This window comes from Pinus tabuliformis, chromosome J, assembly GCF_031772625.1.
Source record: "Pinus tabuliformis cultivar Carrire ecotype Pingquan chromosome J, CPIR1, whole genome shotgun sequence".
Taxonomy (NCBI): Eukaryota; Viridiplantae; Streptophyta; class Pinopsida; order Pinales; family Pinaceae; genus Pinus; species Pinus tabuliformis.
The window spans coordinates 947,530,063-947,550,520 of NC_142295.1; positions in this window are offsets into that span (position 1 = coordinate 947,530,063).

A 20,458-nucleotide genomic window follows, 5' to 3' on the forward strand; every position below is an offset into this window, starting at 1 on the left:
TCCCTTGGGAGGGCACTCAGGATTTTTAAAAACTTACCATAGGGTTAAGAAGGAATTTTTTTGGGATGGCCTTAAATCGGATATTCAAAAGTTTGTGGTAGAATGTTTGGTTTTCCAACAAAATAAAGTTGAAACAATTAAGACCCCGGGTCTATTACAACCTTTATCCATTCCAAGCCAACGTTGGGAGGAGGTTTCAATGGATTTTATCACAGGGTTACCCAAGTCTGAGGGAAAGAGTGTCATCATGGTGGTAGTCGATAGACTTACCAAGTATGCACACTTTTTTTCATTATCACATCCATTTAAAGCCAGTACAGTATCTACTGCATTTATGGAAACAATTCAAAAGCTACATGGAAACCCAAGATTATTGTAAGTGACAGAGATCCTATTTTCACTAGAAATTTTTGGACATAATTATTTTCTTGTCTTGGTACTCAGTTAGCTAATATCTCATCTTATCATCCTCAATCTGATGGGCAAACTGAGATAGTAAACAAATGTTTGGAAGGATATCTTCGTTGTTTTGTATCTGATAAACAGACACAATGGGTCAAATGGTTGCCTTTGGCTGAATGGTGGTATAACACTTCCTTCCATATAGCAACAAAAATGACCGCATTTATGGCACTTTATGGATATCAGCCACCATCCATCGCATCATATTTAAGAGAAAATTCTAAGGTTCAAGTAGTGGAACATCACATCTAACCTCGTTTTGGCACAGAATAGAATGAAACAACACAGCAATCAACATCGTAGTGAAAGAAGTTTTGATTTAGGTGATTGGGTATTCCTACGGCTAAAACCATATAAGAAAATGTCCCTCAAGCAAGCTAAGAAGGATAATAAATTATCACCAAACTATTATGGTCCGTACAAGGTTTTGCAAAAGATTGGTACTATGGCATACAAATTGGAGCTTCCTGCAGCTTCTCGATTGCACCCATTTTTCCATGTTTCATGTTTAAAGAAGGTTATAGGCGACAAGCTCCCAATTCAAACAATATTGCCAGAAATTGACAAGGAAGGAAAAATTATATTGGAACCAGAAGAAGTCACAAAAACAAGAACTCGACAGCTACGAAATCGATCAATTTCAGAATATCTTATCAAGTGGAAGAACTTATCTGCTGAAGATTTCACATGGGAGGATGAGGATTTTATACAGAAGCATCCAGAACTACTCAAGCATTGAGGACAACACTTTTTTGAAGGAGAGGGGCATGTTGGGTCCCTATAATACTAGTGATTACCCCATTAATATTGTAGTTGCATCTCTTATTAATATTGTTGTGCCCCTATTATCCCCATATTATTATTACTGTGCCCCATAGAATCCCTCTATTGTTATTTTTGTGGCTTTATATTATTATTATTAGGTCGACTAGGTTATATTGTGACTCCTTAGACTCCTATATATAGAAAGGAGGTTTTGTCATTTGAATCATCCAAGAATTGTTCATTTATGTAATGTAAAGGAGGTTTCCCCCTCGAAGAGGCTAAATTCTAAGGCGTTGATCTATCTTTTTTATCTTTTCTTGAGCTGGTTTCATAACAAGGAGGCATATCTTAGTCCAATGATTACCCTCAGATTCCTTCACAAGCTCATCAAGAGGCAAGGTATTGTGGGGTTGGTTATGAAGGATTTGGTCAATGAGGTCATCTTCATTAGGTGGCCACCCTCCTATAACAACACCTATGGTACAGATTGAATGGGATGTTGTATGATACAATTCATCTTCCTCCTCCTCTTCCAACCATAGGGGTAAGTCATCCTCGATGGATGATTGAGCAGGAGGGCACAATACCAACTATTTGGACAAATTCCCATTCTTAATGGTCATGTTCTCGACTTTGTAGCTTATGTAAGAATCAACAATGGTTAGCCATGGTATTCCAAGGATGATAGGATAACCAATGAATTTGGTTTTTGGCTGGAGAACCAGAACATTTAGTAGGATACTCCCAGGAATCAATAGAGACCATTACATCCTCAACAAATCCCTTAGGAGCCACTGTAGACATATCTGTAAGTTGCAGCACTGTAGTGGTCTTTCTCAAGGATCCTTGGAGATTTAGCTGTAGCATATTTTCTTTATTCATCACATTCATGGAAGCTCCAAGATCAATCAAGGTGCGAGGGACAATGATGCCATCAATGTGTACATCTATCACAAGACTTCTAGGGTCTAGATATTTTTGGAGAATCACTCTCCCTGACATCAAATCAAATAATTAACCAATAACATTGATGGTGGGGGTGAATTTCTTTCTCCTCCTAGGATGTTTGAAACATTTCTCTTTGATAAGATTATTGTAGATGGGAACATCCTTGATAGCTTGGAGGAGGGGAATTTTAACACACATATTCTTCAATTCTCCCAAAAGTTCAATATCTTATGGGGTGTGCTGGTTAGAATGGATCAATCTCTCAAGAAAAGGAGGTGGATTTACTTGAGGCTTAGTATCTTCCTTTTCCTCTTTAAGCTCCTTAGGTGCAGATGGAGGTTGGTTATCTGGGAGTCCTCTTCTAGACCTGAGGTTGATTTCTTGAATCTCCACAGCATAGGTAGGGTAAGATGTCTCTCCACTATAGACCTGTTGTACCTACTTTTTATTCAGGTTCAGATTGGGTTGAGCAGGCATTTGAGGTTGCTTGGGTGGAGTAGGTTGAGTGAGATGTGGTTGAGATGGAGGTGGATGCAATAAATTAGGATTTTGGTTGAGTTGAGGCCTCCACCCTTGTGATGGGTTATTCCACGGAGGATGTGGACAAGCATATGGTTAAAATCATTGATTGACAGGTTGGGGAGGATATTGACGTTCATAAGGCAAAGAAGGAGGTGTGGACCATGATGGATGAGTGGAAGAGTACCAAGGTGACAAGAGTGCATTTTGGTTGGGATGGTAATAAGAATAGGATGCACCTTGCATGCCCTACTAGTATGGCCAAGGTCCTTGATGCCTCCTTTGATTGATGAAACAAAGTTGCTGAACCCCACCTTTTGCCCCTTGGTATACAACTTTCAATATAGGAAAAGAAGGACACTTATCTGTGGCATGGTTTTCCTCATAGACTGAGAAGACCTCTATAACATTTAATGGACATTCATTTATGGGGTGCCTTCTAGTGCATTTAGGGAAAAATATAGTTAAGGCCCTTTCTTCTTCCTCTTGTCTCCTCTTGATCTGCATGGTATCCATTTGTAAAGAAATGGTATGCATAATTTCACTTTTAAAGTCATCCAACATGTTTCCAATTTTATTCTTGATGGATGATGTGGAGGGAGAGGAAGTGACGAAAGCTTGACTAGCCCTACCCTTATTCCTAACATCCCTATAATGGTTTTTGAGCACTGTTTTGATGTCATCATAAGGTAATTGATAGATATCTCCACCAAACAACATGTTGAGGGTTTCCAACATGTCCTCTCTAATTCCTCGGAGGACTAACTTGAGTGATTCAGGATCAAGGGTGCATCTGGCACTCCTATAACTGAGTTGGAATATTTCCTCATAGTCTTATAGGGATTTATCAGGTCAAAGGGTCATTCTAAATATTTCCTCTTTGGTTTATATGGACCTAAAATAATCCATGTAATTGTTGTTAAGGGCTTACTACATCTGATCTTAGGTAGTGATGTTATCCCCAGGTAGACCCATAAACCAAGGCAAGGCTGCATCCTTAAGGGTAGATGGGAATAACTTTAGCTTTTGGTCATCAGAGGTATAGTCATAAATACTACAAACAACAGAAAAATCAAACATAAAAGTATCAGGTTCCTCAAAGGTTAATCCATGGAAGTGAGAAAGGGAATTAGGGCTTATACTCTTCATTCTGGCCTTTCCATTATTTCCTATAATAGGGAAAACCTCCTCATTCCTGTTTTCAACCATGGTGTGGGTATGTAGAATGTTTTCTCCTTCTTCTACAATAGGTTCTTCAAATATCTTAGATTGTTCACCTAAGGGGTCTTCTAACTCCCCTATAGTCAGAGAGGGAAGTTTACAGTCACCGAAGAAGAGTGAAGGTTGACTGTTTGATGGTGTGGGGGTGTTTGGCAAGAATTTTCCTAGAGTATCACTACTCCTACGAGGCATGAATTTTTTTTTTATTTATTTATTTTTTATGATTTTTTTTTTAATTGAATGAAAAACAAAAACAAAAGAAGAAATAACATTTACCTAGACACCTCCCCAGAAACGACGCCAAAAAGTGGTGAGCCCTAGTATTACGCTGTTGATAGTGCTAGACCCGCCAACATGTCAGGGGATCTCCCCACTAAGAAGTCCCAATTATACCTCACACCGTTTGGTGTAGGAGTCCTAGTAGTGGGTCGTATGGTAATGCCTTGACTGTGATTTCACACAAAGGCAAGTAAGATAACTCTGTCGGTAGCAAGGGTGTGACAATTGTAGTGAGTCAAGGAAGGTTCATGAGAGGTTCTAACACATGGGGGTTTAAAATCAGTGCGCCCCTTGGAAACTTGTAATAGTACTCATATTGGAAGGGAACACATGAGAAAAGATACATCACAACATGGAAGGAAACTTAGCGAGAAATCTAAAGTGATGGTTAAACCAACAACACATTTTAGAAATATTCATACATACATATACATAATATTCCATACATGAATGCGTAAGCAAACCAATACATATATCATTTAGAGTAAAACAGATAGCATAAAACACAATACAACATATGCATGAAAAGTGCTAGATCTTATTATATAAAGAAGTGTAAGTTCTGGTCATATAATACATCCATGTCCAACCACTAGTTCCAATAGTGGAACATCACAGCCACATCCATGTGCTCCTCCAAAGAGATGTACTAGCTCTACGTAGTGGAGAAGCCAAGGTTTGTTAAAATACTATCCAAGGTCTCTCCAAGATCGTCTTATCAGAAGCTTGATTGACCAAAAGCCTTTACAATGAGTTATGAGGGACTATTTATAACAAAGGGTGGGGTGACCCTTGACATTCCCCTTTGTGACAGTTCAACTACCCTCATGACTCTTCGCCTACTCTATTACTATTACATGCAACTAACAAAATTTGAATTACACTTGACATGACTTTATATTACAATGCACATGTTCCCATGTGAAACAAAATGGCTTGAGAAAGCTAAGCTAGACATCACTCTAACTTAGATAACCATGGAAGTCCAGCTCCTCAACATCCTCATGTTGATCGACAGTAACATACTAATGCGAAGATCAGTAGTCCTTGATAGTGTCCGTGTGCTCTGCGGTGACATCTATATGAAACCTAAATCTTGCCTCCATAGCATTCGGGTACACTTCTCGGGCTCCTCTATCCAACTCGCCTGAAACCATGCACATCATTGTCTTCAATGCGGTTAGACCAGCAACATACTTGTGCATGATGGCTGCACTGATGGGAAATTCTGGGTTGGTGGAAATGCACATCAAATCGTCGAAGTAAAGTCAAGCTCTAGTCATACCTATTTCTTTGTCTTCGCTTGGGTGAGAGTCCCAATAGATGGGATCGCATGTGCGCACACCACAACATCTATGCTCTTGAAGACTCGTGCATGGGAAGAGTGTATGCTAGTGATGAGATACGGGAGCTCTTCATAGTTCCAGATCTGACTCTAGATACGTGCCTTCATCTCAACCGCATTGGCTCTCATCATCTTAGGCAAGTGAAGTGGGGCTCCCTTGTATTTCATCATCCATGTTTGCATGTCATCAACAACAGCGTGCAAGTTCGTCAAGATATGTGCTCTTCTAGCACATCGCTACTGCCATTCATTGAGATGGACGCCTGCCTTATGCACAATACCAAACTTGGAGTACAATGCTCACATAACTGTGTCTAGTATTGCCTTCTTCAGTTCAGCTCGGGTGCACGTTGTCACCAAGTGTCCTCCTTGCTTATCTGTCTATAGTTCCTTCGCCATTCGCTCATTCTCAGCTATCGGAAAGAGAACACTTGAGCAAGTGGCTTCAGCATACACTTTGGTTACATTGGCCAAGGTTGTTTGATGTTTGCGCACATCAGTCACAATCACTCGTTCCTCAACTTTCATAGGAGTTGTATGATCCTCCGGAGTTGATGCTCTATGAGATTGCACAACTCTATGTTGATATTCATCAAATGAGATGTTGTGCATCTCTCCTTCCGGCTAACCACCAAGGATCTCAGTGCCTCCTTGGTCACTTGAGACTTTCTCATCATCTAGATGTTAATTTGACCTCTTGGTGATGAGGCATGAGGTTAGTGTCTTGTTCCAACTCTTGCTGCTCTATATATGCATCCAACTATTGGAGTGCTTATTCTATTTCATGAGCGAAGTCTTGCTCCTGCGATGGTTCACCCCATTCACCTGATGTCAGTTCATCTGATAAGTCCACTATTTGATTGGGCATTGTTTCATCTATTTGCACATGTTGTGCCCCCAGCTATATATGTTGTTATTGCAATTCCCTCTCCTATTTGTGCAGCTCTTATTCCTTTCGGAGTTGCTCCCTCATCTCATGCAACTCCTTCTCTTCTTCTTCCATTCTTCTCTTTTCCCTCTGCCTTTGCGCGATTCACATGTCATGCTAGTGCCTCTTTGTCTTTATAGCCATAACTTCTTTCTCTATTAATGGATCTAATTGGAAATTGTAGCTTTTCTCCTCCTCCATGTGATTGACAATCTTCCTCTTTCCCTTGTCGCGCACTGGTATGCTTGACTCTGCCCCTGCTTTTTTTGCTACTGGTGGTGTTATCCATGATTCTGATTCATGTTTCTTCACTAACCACTCCACCGTGAAGTCGGCCTATTCATTGGGTCTAGAGAAATTATCGTAATATCTCCATGGGTCCTCCTCGACTGAAGGAAATGCCTCGTGGATCTAGTTGAACTGAACTATCATGCAGTGATCCTTCACATTACAATGTGGGTCATATGGATTATAACTTTGGAGGTCGAATGTGTACTTCTTCATCTGTTCTGTTTTGACATCCGCTTTCTTAATACTCTGAATCTGATATAACCCAATCTGCAATGGAAGAGCAAGCCTAGGTGCCTTCTTCTCTTGGTGAAGTCTAGTTATCAATCCTGTCGAGATGTGATAAGCTACTTCCCACATGACAAATATGTCCAAAGAAAACTTTGGTAGAACATGCAGAGGCTTCTCCACATTGAACATTCGGATGAAGGTGTCAGAGGGTGAGGCATACCAATCAGTGATGTCTAACAGTGTCTCCATTGCTTCCTTTAACATGCATGGTGGATCCTATTTGAATATCATCTTGTAAACTCGGGTGACAAAATGATTAGATAACTGTGTGATTAATCCTCTGAAGTTGCATTCAAACAAAAACTTCAAATATGTGTTCATAGTAGTCTCTGCTAGTGACCATGCCCACTCCAAGCTCGGGAACTCCTGTTGGGCACAGATTGCATATAAGATGTAGGCGAACATGTAAATCTCTGCATGCATACCTCCGGATGACTATCGAACCTTCATTACTTTTTCCTTCAATTGATGAGCCAACATGCCAAACCAATTACATGGTTTTACTTCTCTGGCCAGTTAGTCTAGCGCAATCACCCTGTGAAGCAGGAAAGCGTTCCCTCTACGGACAGAGGCAACCCCTCTAGCCCTAGAGTGGGTCTAGTCACAAACAAGGACAAACCAACAACAATTCTCCTTAAATAGTTCAAGTTAGAGGCCTACCTCAAATGGTGGTCGATGAAGTTCTGTTGCACTGCTCCAGCTTTCGCTTCTTTCTCCTAATGAGTAATCAACCTGAAAAAAAGCAAGGAAATACAACAAAGCACATAACCGGATACAACAAAGAACTATTTACCCATAAAGTCAAGAAATCATGATCTATCTAGTACATTGCATACGAGACATAAGAAAACATCATTGATTGTATTAAATATGAAATAGAGTAAGCTTACAACCCAGGTCTTGACGTCACAAGCCTTCTCAGGAGGGTCCAGCCAGCATGTTCCTCAAGCATTCACCCTTGAAGATAGATCTCCCAAAACAAGTCTCTCTCACTCACAAGTTTTACACAAGATAAAAAGCACTTCACAACCTTCCTCAAGCTCTCAAACAATCCCACACTTGTCACACCAGCTACCTATCAATCTCACAACACTATCAGCAACACTCCAAAGACTAAGAATTCCAAACTAGCAGCTCATAGCAATCGTGAAAGCTTAAATAGGAGAAGGAGTCTCCATGAATGGTGGGAAGATGAGCTTATCTGCAAGGAAGGTAGCACAAATGACGGAACAACCATGCCAAAGAAGGGAGGGCGACATAAACAAGGCCAACAACCAGGTCTAAAGTCATCTGGAAGGCTAGTTGTTAGAACAAACTCGCCCAAATTGGATCATCGCGGGTACATAACTGTTCTGGCGCGCTAACATTGCTATTGCATAACGGAGAAGGTCATGTCATCACGATAAAATAAAAGCAACACTCGCGCTGTCTCATGAAATTCGACCATCACGGGAATCACGTTTACTTCCGCGATGGCAGTGCGTATGGTCTGTTTTGGAGAGCTCATTAGCACGTTTATTTGGAAAACAGTCGCGATGATGCAGAAACTTTGGCAAAGTGGGTCATTTGGCAACATCAGAGAGCATGAGCATGAATGAATTTGGACTCATGACAAAGACAGTGAAAAATTACTATGTAACAGATGCCCCCTAAAGTATGAATCCCAAGAGAGTGGGAGGGGTGAAATGCTTTACGAAACTGACTGAACTAGAACACCATTAGAAGAACCTGCACGCAAGTACAACTGATATCTTTGATAATGAATTACATGTAGTCTAGCCATGGGCGCAGCCATCCAAAGGACATATGAAATAGGTCTGTGGTATGGACGTAGCCACCCAGCTAATGAGACAATGATGATAATAAAGGTATGGTCGCAGCCATCCATGAAGACTCAGGTATGGTCGCAGCCATCCATCAATGGGTCATGTAATCATAAAACCAATCCACGCAGCCCGAACATGTGTAAGATGAGTTCGGGGTCTTGAACCCATCCGATCATAGTACAAATCCTAACATGAGAATAGAGGTGCTGAGGTCGAGCATGATAGAATATCGCTTGATTACCGGTAAATGATGAAAATTGTTAACAAGCGCGAGAGAAACCACCAATAATGCCAATGGCTCTCAAGGTACTATCCAGCACAATCCACGAGGTGTGAAAAAAGAGCTGAAGTCGAACACTCGTGGAATAACCCGATCGACGACCAATGATGAAAGTCGACCGTCAGGTGCGAAGAACTTGCCATTGAGGCATGCAAGCTCTAAGGTATCAAAGGGGATCTCTAGGTCAATCTCCTGGATAATGAGTTGTTGTCGACAGGAAATGACCCGTCTTAGGAGGGCCATAATGTTTTCCCCCATCAACGACACGAGATAAGGAACAAGTGGTAGATGGCGAAAAAGAGTACCAGAGGAGAAGGCGAGGGTGTAAACTACAGAGGGATTATACTCTTAAACATATCGGCGACACGACTCCGGAAGGGGGTGTGGCAGCATTCAGGCATCGATGGATCAGAGGCACGAAGGAGACGGCATGAATCGCATGAAAAGAGGCTAGAATGATAACCCAAACCCATGGAAGGCCAAATGATGATGTATGGATGACCCAACCTGACAAAAAGCAAAAGTGTCGATGTTCAAGAGTGACTAGCTGCCATAGACAATCAATGATAAACCTGTTGTTAAATCCAACCTAGTAATAGTTTAACGAGCCCTAGGAAGGAGAAGCTCGAGTCTCGTCATGGTGACGAGTCCAATGCCGTCAAGGTTTAACGAGTCCGACATAGGTGAAACTCGGAGTCTTTTTCATGTTTAGAGAGTTTGAAAAAGACACGGAAAAGAAAACTCCAGGGGGGTCCTTTTTCGTAGAGTTGTGTCTCTCGAGCCCAAAAAAGTATAAAACAATACTCGAAAGAACTGCCTGACCATTATGATCGAGGAGTACTTTTCGTAAGTAGTAACTTTGACCCGAAAAAGTAAAAAAGCGGTCAGAAGCACACCATTTCGTAACCAATAACGAGTCTGAAACGACAAAGACCCGACGATCTTTTTATGTTTAAACGGTCGCAAAAAGAGCTTAAAGGTGACCGCCTCTCGTTTCTTTTAACGAGTCAAGAGGGAAACTCAGCCATATTTTCATGTTTCAAATCGGAAAAGAGCTTAAAGATGACTTTTCGGGATCAAGTGCATATAAAACTATCGTAATTCTACCACCTGACATCTTGCACCAAGAACACTGCACACATAAACCCGTTCAAGATAATATGAACAATGCGTATAAGGACATAGTTAAAAACCACATTTTGACCATGCATATAGCAAAAAACCATGAGAAAAGCCAACATTTATGAAATATAATAATTAATTTCACAAAATTACCATAAATAGGGAGGTTAAACCATATTTTTTAACCATTGTTACCATTCAGCCATTGTGGAGCAACTTGGAGCATTGAGGTTGGCGAACGAAATTCGGCCCCGTACGTGCATCATTCGTCCTGAAACCAGTTCCAGGTAGACACATATTTCCCTGCGCTCTGATTTAATGTTTTTTTAGCTGTTTTTGATGGTGGGATGTGTCCATTTGGGCGGATTTTCAATTAACATTCCGCTCTCGGTCATCGTGGGTTTCGCTATCGGGTCCGCGATGACCGATAAAAATTTACACAGGCCGCGCCCGGATCAGCGCGGAAAAGTGATGTACTTCCGCGCTGACCCGGGAAAAATAACACAAGCGCCCATTATCATCGCGTCTGTTTTAGAAACAGTCGCGATGATGCCGCGCGACAATTTTTTAATAAAATTCACGTTTCAAACTTTGCAAATAGGGCACTAATGGAATTTTTCGTCATGCAGGGTTATAATGGCGTTCGTCTGGCAAGAACGCGCGCATGATAATGATGATATAGCGGCTTTTTCCGATGCTAGGTGCCGAAATGCATTGCGGGGATGCGGATTACTCAAATTTTTCCTAACTCCACGCTTACGGGCACAACCTGACCTGCTGGAGCTACTGATCAGGGCCTGGAATCCCACAGATGGGAAATTTGTCATCTGAGGCCGGGATATCGAGTTTGATTCTACAAACATCTATTTTTTGACTGGGCTTTCTCGTCGAGGTGAGATGCCCATTCTGGAGGGGCAGCGACCTGGGGGTGATACCTTAGATATGCTGATGGCTCAGGTGTGCCCACAGGCACGCAAGTCAAGGAGTGGAAAGGTGGCAATCCCAACGGTGGAGGACATAATCCTTCGTGCGATGCTTTTCATGGTGACACGGGTAGCGGGCTCTCAAGCCCAACATGAGGCCTCGAAGACCCATCTCCAACTGGCCCTCGAATGTCTAAATCCCACCATGTTTAACTAGGCAGGGGCAGTAACGGCAAGCATGAAGAGGCAACTGACCAACTGTCGTCGAGGAGAGACGAAACAGTTTGGTTATGGATCGATCTTACTCCTGCTCATGCTGGAGCGGGTGCCGGCACTGCAGTTGCAAGACATGGCTTTGGATGCACCCAGGCCACGCGAGACGAGGGCCATGCAATGGGCTCACGTCATGCCATGAGGAGGTGGCGGCCGACTAGTGGCGTGGGGGACATTTTTCTGAGAGTGGTTGGAGCGATAGATGATCTTCGTGGAGGATTGGCCGTATGCCGGCATGGATTTCTGCGGAGATCCTGACATGTAGCTGCCTACTAGAGAGCAGTGGGATGACAGTGGTAAGACACTTGATCACATTTTTTGATTTTTTATTTTTATGATGTTTTTGATTTTTTCATGTACATGTCCTAATGACAAACGCTATGGCATGCAGATATAGGACCGGTGAGACCCCTTGGACTGGCTCCAGAGGCACGGAGGGACGTGGAGGGCGTTGGAGCTCTAGCCCTGGCTCCTCCGGAAGATGACACGATGGAGACAGTGATCCAGAACCTTGAGGGCCTGCTAGCAGGGATTCCAGATTACATGGGGATCGAGGAGGTCCCCAGAGCGTCCCAGATCCACACAGTAGGAGTGGAACCCAGGATGCACCGCCTGTTGAGGCGGGTGGCACGAGCGGCTATGCACTATAGGGAGCACAACCCGCCGCAGTAGACACCTAGGTTTTTATTTCCTGCTGGTGATTTTTTGAGAGACATGTGTCTCAGATGTACAGAGAATGCAGACTCTATTTAGACATGTACACTTATTTTTGAGCGCCTCGGTGCGCCACACGATATATATATATATATATATATATATATATACATACATATTCCTATGGTCTATTATTGTGCTTTATGTGCTTTCTTGTATGATGTTTTGATTATATGTTACACCAATGTCTGTCTAATACATGATTAGCCAATTCATCAGATAATGCGTTTAATCGTCGTGGAATACACTGATATGTAATGAAATCAAAATTCCTCTCTAACAATTTAACACGTAAATACAACCTTAAAATGCGATGATCTCTGACAGAATATCGCCCATTGAGCTGGTGGACTACAAGTTGAGAGTCTAGGTTCACAACCAATGTACGAATATTGAGATTAATCACCTCAGCCAATAATTCAATCACAGCACTATATTCAGCGACATTGTTTGTGGTACAACCTAAACACACACCTTGAAGATCTATCAACTCACCGTGAGGATCGTAGATCACCCACGCCGCAGAAGACAAGTTGCGGGTGCTGCGGCAGGCACCATCAGCGAAACCAACATAAGGTGCACCAGACATCTGCACAAGAAGCAAAAAGACACAATAAGCGGCAATCACACCTTCACACCAAGCCAAAAATATGAAAACACACACACACACACACCTGCTAAAACACACGTATGTACAAACCGAAGTGCATGGAATTCACGCGTAGTACTTTTTCAAGTACAACCCATTTCAGGGCTTATCGAGAGGATTCCCTTCGTAGTCAATTAGCTCATATGCCCCTTTCTACAAAACTCTCTTTACAATATAAGGCCCTAGCCACATGGGCTCGAGTTTGCCTGCCCCCAGCTTATCATTCGCTTGATCATATAGCAGGACTAAATCTCCCTCAACAAAAGAATGAGGATGGACAGTATGATCGAAGTGAGTTTTCACTCTCTTCTTCTGTGCTTCGATAGCTAGAGAGGCTAGCCGACGGGTCTCGTCCAACCGTTCTAGGTAAAGAAGGCGTTCTTCTACCAGAGTAGTGTTGGGAAGTAACTCGACGACCAACTTCAATGAAGGGATCTCGCACTCGATGGGAAGGGTAGCCTCCAGTCCGTAAACTAATTGAAATGGAGTGAAACCGGTGGCATCCTTCACAGAGGTTCGGTAGGCCCACAAGGCAGGGAACAACATCAAGTGCCAATTAGACTTATGCATGCCAACGGTACGTTGAAGCATCGTAACCAAAACCTTGTTGACGGCTTCAACCTGGCCATTGGACTGAGGATAGTATGGAGTCGAACTATCATGCCGTAAGCCTAGCTGGGTTGTTAGTTCGATCATCATGTGATTACAGAAATGCTTCCCGTGATACATGACAATGGCTTGAGGGACTTCAAACCGTGAAATAACATGTTTGAACAAAAATTGCGCCACTGTGTGACCGTCTTCAGTTAATATGGGCATCGCCTCGGCCCATTTGGTGAAGTAATCAACGGTAATGATAATATACCCATGCCCCCCGGCCGAGCGAGGGTTACAAGTCGTATAATCAATGCCCCATTTTGCAAAAGGGCCAATGGTGACAATAGGGTGCAATGGAGTGGGAGGTGCACGCATCTTCCGCTGGTATATCTGGCACTCGTGACAGGAGCGGACGACAAGAGTGCAATCCTTAAAGATGGAGGGCCAGAAATAACCAACGTGGAGGATTTTTTGAGTAGTGGCATATCCGGACATGTGACCACCACAGGTGCCATAATGGTAGTCATTCAAAACTCGCTCAGCTTCCTCGAAAGTTAGACATCGGTGGAGAACGGAGTCGGTGCCGAGACGGTACAGGGTGTCCCCAATGATATGGTAGGGCTGAGACCGATGACGGATCCATCGTCGAGCATCCTTGGACACAGCGGGATGAAAAGAGGACGTCTACAGATATACAATGATATCCCTGTACCAGGGATCGAGGGTGCTAATTAGGAACATATTTTTTTTCGTGATATGGTCCTCTGACCGAGAGGGAGCGGTAGGAGATGGTAAAGAGCAAAGTAACTCAGCAAAGACAAGGGATTTCTTAGACTTGGTAGTGGTGAATTCCAAGTCAAACTCATGGAGGATGACGATCCACTTCGAGTCCTTTCCCCCTAGAAACTGACGTGACAAAATGTACGTCATCGAGTTGCAATCAAAAACCATGGTTGTACTACGCAACAAGATATAATGGCGGAAACGTTGGACAGCACAGACGGCGGCCAATGCCAACTTCTCGATGTAAGCATATCGAGTTTCCATATCTAAAAGATTGCATCTGAGGTAATATATGACATGCTCAGTGTCATCATTGTCATCTTGAACGAGAACCATGCCGATAGTGGTATCGGAAGTGGCCAAATATAGAGTATAGTCGTGATGATAACTCGGAGGATGCAACAATGGAGCAGAAACAAGGAGACCCTTGAAACGCTCGAAGGACTCTTCAGCGATGGCATCCCAATGAAAAGGGGTATCTCACTTCAATAACCGTGTAAAGCCTTTAGCCGCTTCAGCATAGTTTGGAATGAATCGTCTTAAAAAATTTGCTTTACCCTGCAAGCTTTGCAATTACTGCAAAGAAGCAGGGGGAGGAAGATTCAGAATAGCCTCGACTTTAAGGGGATCCAACCGGATGCCCTCTCGGGAGACAATAAACCCGAGCAGTCTGCTTGACTCAACGCAGAAGACACACTTGTGAGGATTAAGCCTGATGTGGTAGTGTCGACAGCGGAGAAAGATTTCACGAAGATGAGTGGGGTGGTCCTGGCGTTTGACTGAATGAGCTGGTAGATCATCCAGGTACAGTTGTACAATGTGACGGATGTCATGGAAAGCATAGGAAATTGCACGTTGGAAGGTAGCACTGGCATTCTTTAGACCGAAAGGGAGCTTTTTGTAGGCAAAAGTGCCCCAAGGACAGATAAAGGCAGTCTTGTGCTGATCGGCAGGTGCAATATTGATCTGGTTATACCTAGAAAAACTGTCCATGAATGAATACATTTCGCTCCCAGCACACTCATCAATGAGCTGATCAATGAAGGGTGTGGGGAAGTTATCTTTAGGACAGGCTCGGTTAATGTCACGATAATGAACACAGACTCGAATGGTACCCTGTTTTTTGTTCACAGGGACGATATTGGAGACCCAATATGTGAGTGGGATGGGGTAAATAAAACCAGCCTTAAGAAGCTTTTCAACTTCTGCTTTACCGGTTGCAACCTTTCGGGGGTGCACGGGGTGTAGACGTTGGCGAACAGGCTTAGCACCCGGATACGTAGGTATCTCATGCACCACTATGCTAGGGTCAATGAGGGGCATTTCTTCGTAGGACCAAGCAAAGACATCACGAAATTCGTGAAAAAGATCGGTATAGAGCTGAATTTCCTCCGTAGTGCAAGTGACTCCAATATGAATATGCTCGACAATCCCTGGTTTTGCAGAGATGTCAATGGGTTGGGTCTGCGTGATGTTTCCCATATTTCCTTTAGAGGACACTTGATAAACTTGAATAGGTGTTTGAAGGCATTGAGATGGGAGACAAGGAGCAAACCGCTCGAGACAGATAAGAATTTCCTGATGGGCAGGGAGAAACGAGGAACGATGGTGATGATCAGACCAAGGAGGTTCCTCGAGAGACATGGTCTCGATAATGGCTTCATCAGAAGGAAATGTTTCCTTTAAAGGATCCGAAGAAGCGTCATCTCCAAGCCAAGGGGAATGAGTGTACGAGTCGGGAACCCTGCTCGAAGGAGCAGGTTCAGGAGGGGGAGCCGATGCAGCAACGATTTCGACATAGTTGAGCTCGGTAGGACTCAACGGCATCTTATCACCCCAAGATTCTATCTGATCAGTGGGGGGAAGAACCCACGGATCAGAGTGAACAGAAATCATATTAATAGGAGCGACGTTAGGAGGTGGGAGTGAAAAAACACCCATCAGGGCAGGATCTTTAAAAATTCCAGCTCCCACACTCTCATATGGTTTGGAGGCATGCTCCACAAAAGGAATGTTGCCTTTGGAAGAGGAGGTGAAGAAGGAGAGCTAGTCTACGGTGATAATCTTCCCCTGATGAGGGAAATGAATGACACGAAAAAGAGACGAAGCCACGGCTTGCATGGTGTATGTCCAGCTACGTCCAAGGAGGAGGTTGTAGGTAAGATTAGCATCAACAACTTCAAATTCCACTTCGACCGTCTTCCCTTCCAAAGAAATAGGAAAACGTTGGAGTATACCATAAGGGCGAGACTCTCTCCCATCAAAGGCTTCCAAGGTTGTAGGAGACTGGCTTAGTGTCGGAGAACCAATAGCCTTCCAACAGGCAACAGACATGATGCAAGTTGAAGCGCCTTCATCAATGACTATACGATGAATTGTTTTGGTGTTGATAATGACCTATATGAGGAAGGCGATTTGGTGAGGTAGTCTCGGTGTATGGCTTTCCAGGTCAAAAGTAATCAGATCCGAGTCGGCCGGGTCTATGCCACCAATAGCTAATAGCAAGGACTTCCTCTGAGAGGGGCAGCTCTGGAGTACTTCTAAGGTGGACATAGCAGACGGAGCCTAAGATAAATCCTCAACAATGCTGTAGTGCTGGGCGGCACGAGCATTAGGGTTGTAAGAAGACTTCCGGAGTACACCTTTTGGAGGGGGTCGGATGGGTGTCTCAGTGCTAGGTCTCTCGATATGGAGCGGACCAGAACTAGACGAAGGAGCACTAGAGGGGACCTCAAGCTCTTTCCCGGCAGATGACGGATATTCTTTTGCTCGAGTACTGATGTGGATGGGGATCGTCCCAGCCATAAATACTTGAGAACCAAAGGAAGAAGAGGGTTGAGATGGATCAGCCACCATTTGCGTTTGCTGTGAGGGAAAAGGCTCTTTGAGCACAGCAGGAGTCCTGGGAGCACCTTTCAACAATCGACTAACTTCAGACTGCCTCGGGCAGTCTTTGGTATAGTGATCCTCGTCACAGATAAGACAAGGGTACTTGGGCTTGTGTTTGGTGCCTTCCTCGGGTGGAGGTTTAGGGGAATCTTGCTTAGGTTGATCCGCTTTATTCTTTCCTTTCGAGGCTTTGTCCGTCGTGGTGGACTGGACGGCGTTGACCTTGAAAGTATTACCAGAATTAGACATAGCCTGAGAAGTATTTTCGTTCGAAGCACTCGACTTTTGCTTCCCAGGGTTTGTGCAAGATTTCTTAGAGGACGGATTTACAGATCGAATGACACTGTCAACAGATAGCTTTGGAAGTTCTGGGCCTCGGGGCGTCAGGCAAATAATCATATAGGGTACCGGACTGGGAATAAACCAAGTCAAGGTACTGAGCATGCGCAATAGCCTGCTCTTCAGTTACACATGCCCCCATAGTGATGTCCCGTGCGATGGCAGGGACAAAGGAGGTTGTAAACCAATAGGTCAGGAGCTGATCAAGAATCCAAAACTTAATCAAACAATGACGTTGTCTCCATTCATGTATATGATCGGAGATGTGCGTGGCTGTATCCTGTTTAAGAGATGTGAGGAGATGCATTCCCATCTCATACCAGATTGGCAACTGAAAATGAGTTAAAAATGCCATTGCCAACAAGTTAAAATCTTGAAAGGATCCACGACCTAGCTCAATATACTAGTTAGCAGCAGAGCCAGTGAGAGTCCTTTGAAAGAGGCAGAGTTGGACTGAATCGTCAAGCCACGAATTTGACGAACACCAAAGATGATAAGTCATAACATGGGCTTGGGGGTCTTCTCCAGCTTTGCCATCGAATTTGGGACAATCACCGGGAATCTTGGTTGGAACTGGTGGCCAGAATGGATTATGAAGGATAGGATCATTAGTTAATTTGGACACATCTGGCAGTTCCAATGTTGCTAAGAAAGGTAACTGAGGATTGAAGGACATCTGTGGCCGCGGGTAAGGGTAGCACCAGGGTTCCAACCAGTTGTTGGTTGCCCCCATTGATTTTGTCCAGACGGATTTGGCCCCGAAGGGTTTTGTCCGTAGGGATTTTTCCCATAGGGGTTATAAGAATAACTGGACGGCTGACCCTGGATTTGCCCCCCAGCACCCCATTGATTACCAACTTGACCTGCAGGAGCAACATACTGTTGCTGGTAATTCTGATAAGGACTCACCTGCATTTGTTGATAATTTTGGTACGGGGAAAATTGAGTTTTCCCTTGGGATTGCTGGAAACCATAAGGCGGCTAGGCTCCAAACTGAGCCTGAGAAGCAGGCTGCGTTTGATAGGCTGGTTGGGATTGGAATCCAACCTGCATCTGAAGACCGGATTGGGTCTGGGGCCCAGCCTGGGGCTGAAAACCGGGTTGAGCTTGAGAAGCAATGATCATTTGAGTGCCCGATTGGGCAGGCCCAGAAGGATGTCCTTGAGAGAGTTGAGGCTGAGCCATCTGGCCAGAAGGTTGACCTTGTTGAGATTGAAGTTGGTCCATCTACCCAGAAGGATGAGCTTATTGGGTGTTGGGCTGTCCTTACACAACTGAGGGTTGTCCAGATAGACCGGATGGCTGAGCGGACTGGGCAGTTGGTTGACTTGATTGGATTTGAGGCTAACCAACCTGCCCAGATGTTTGACCATACTGGACAGTCGGTTGGCCTTGCTGAACGTAAGGTTGACCAGCTTGCCCAGATGCCTGATCATTCTGGACAGCGAGTTGGCCTTGCTGAACGTAAGGTTGACTCGCTTGCCTAGAAGGATAACCTTGCTGGAGACCAAGTTGACCTTGTTGCATGTAAGGTTGTCCCAAATTACCAAAAGGTTGAGCAAAATAGGTAAAAGACGTGTTACAAAAAAATATCGTCACCATGATTATTTGCAGTTAGTATGGGTCTATCATCACTTGTACTTCCCTCCTAAGCAAGTCTCAGACCTCAGCTCTCCAAGTCAGGCTTTGAAAATGAGAGAAAGACATTGAAAATCAACAAAGCTCTGGTTCCGCACTTTCTCTCACTGTTGCCTGCGGTCCCGCACCTCCTGTTTACAAAAACTGCAGACCTACCCACTCTGTCCCTAAAGGAGTGGGTGCGGACCCCTGTGAAAGTAAAAAAGGCGCAAGTTTATTCTAAAAAACTCACTTTGGGTTAATTCTAGATGATTCTAGAAGGAATTTTGACGTGGATTGGCCGCTCTTAGGTGGTTCATGCATCCTAAAAGAGAAGGAGCTAATCCCTTGATGAGAGGAGCTATCCCTTTGAAGGAGGGCTTTATCCCTTTGAAGGAGGACCTAGTAACTTCCCTCCATTGCACTATAAATTAAGGCATTGGGCTGGTTGCTAGGAAGGTTAGAAGTTGAACATTTTTGAGGGTAAATGCTGGTGGAATTGAGACTTCCTAAGTAAGCTTGAGAGGAGAGATCACATACCTTTTTGGCTTCATTGGGAAGGGAGTGAAACTTGTCAAAGTAGAGGAGACTTCTTGTTGGACCCTGGGAGGAGCTTGTACAACGTCAAGGCATAGGTTGTAAAGTTCTTATTTGATTTGAATTAATACAATCAGATTCATTTTTCTCAACAAATTGTCTTATGTCATTTGTTTCATGAATTCCTTGACCTTCATGTTAAATATGTTTTATGATATTGGCTTTTCAGGTGCTATTTAATTTTTTTGCTTGTTTGTGTTTACAGATTCGCGACAAGGGAGCTCACTTGGATCAAAGGAGCGAGGCTTCCACAAACTTGCATTGGACCCAAGGTAGGCCTAAAACACTTGTTTGCCTTTGTTTATAAATGCATATTTAGAGAAAGATAGTTTGTGATTGGTTTTCTTGTCACCAGGTCTTATTAGATTCTAGGAAGGTCTATCTTTTCCGCAAGATCGACTCATTCCATGTGACAAAATGGCGACTCCACTGGGGAATTGATTTTTTCCTTGTTTTTACTTTGACCTGAGAAACAATGTTTTTGTTTCTGTTTTTGGCTTGTTGTGTGTGGAATTGGGTAGAATTAGTAGATCCAGGGTTATTTTTTGTTTTTCATAACTTTGGGAGAGGACCGCACCCTAGGATTTTGACACAGTGCGTACTTATCCACACGTTTGCTTTTAGCACAGAGCGGTACCGCACCTATGTTAACTGTGGGCCTACAGACCCTGTCAAAATTTTGGAAAACCTAAGACTTTCTTTGTTACTCAGCTTAGTTTTTATTTAGAAGTTATTATTCCCTGCCCAGACCTGCATATAACCTGTCAGAAGCTTTCCTTAGGTTGATTTCATTGGTGTTAGGG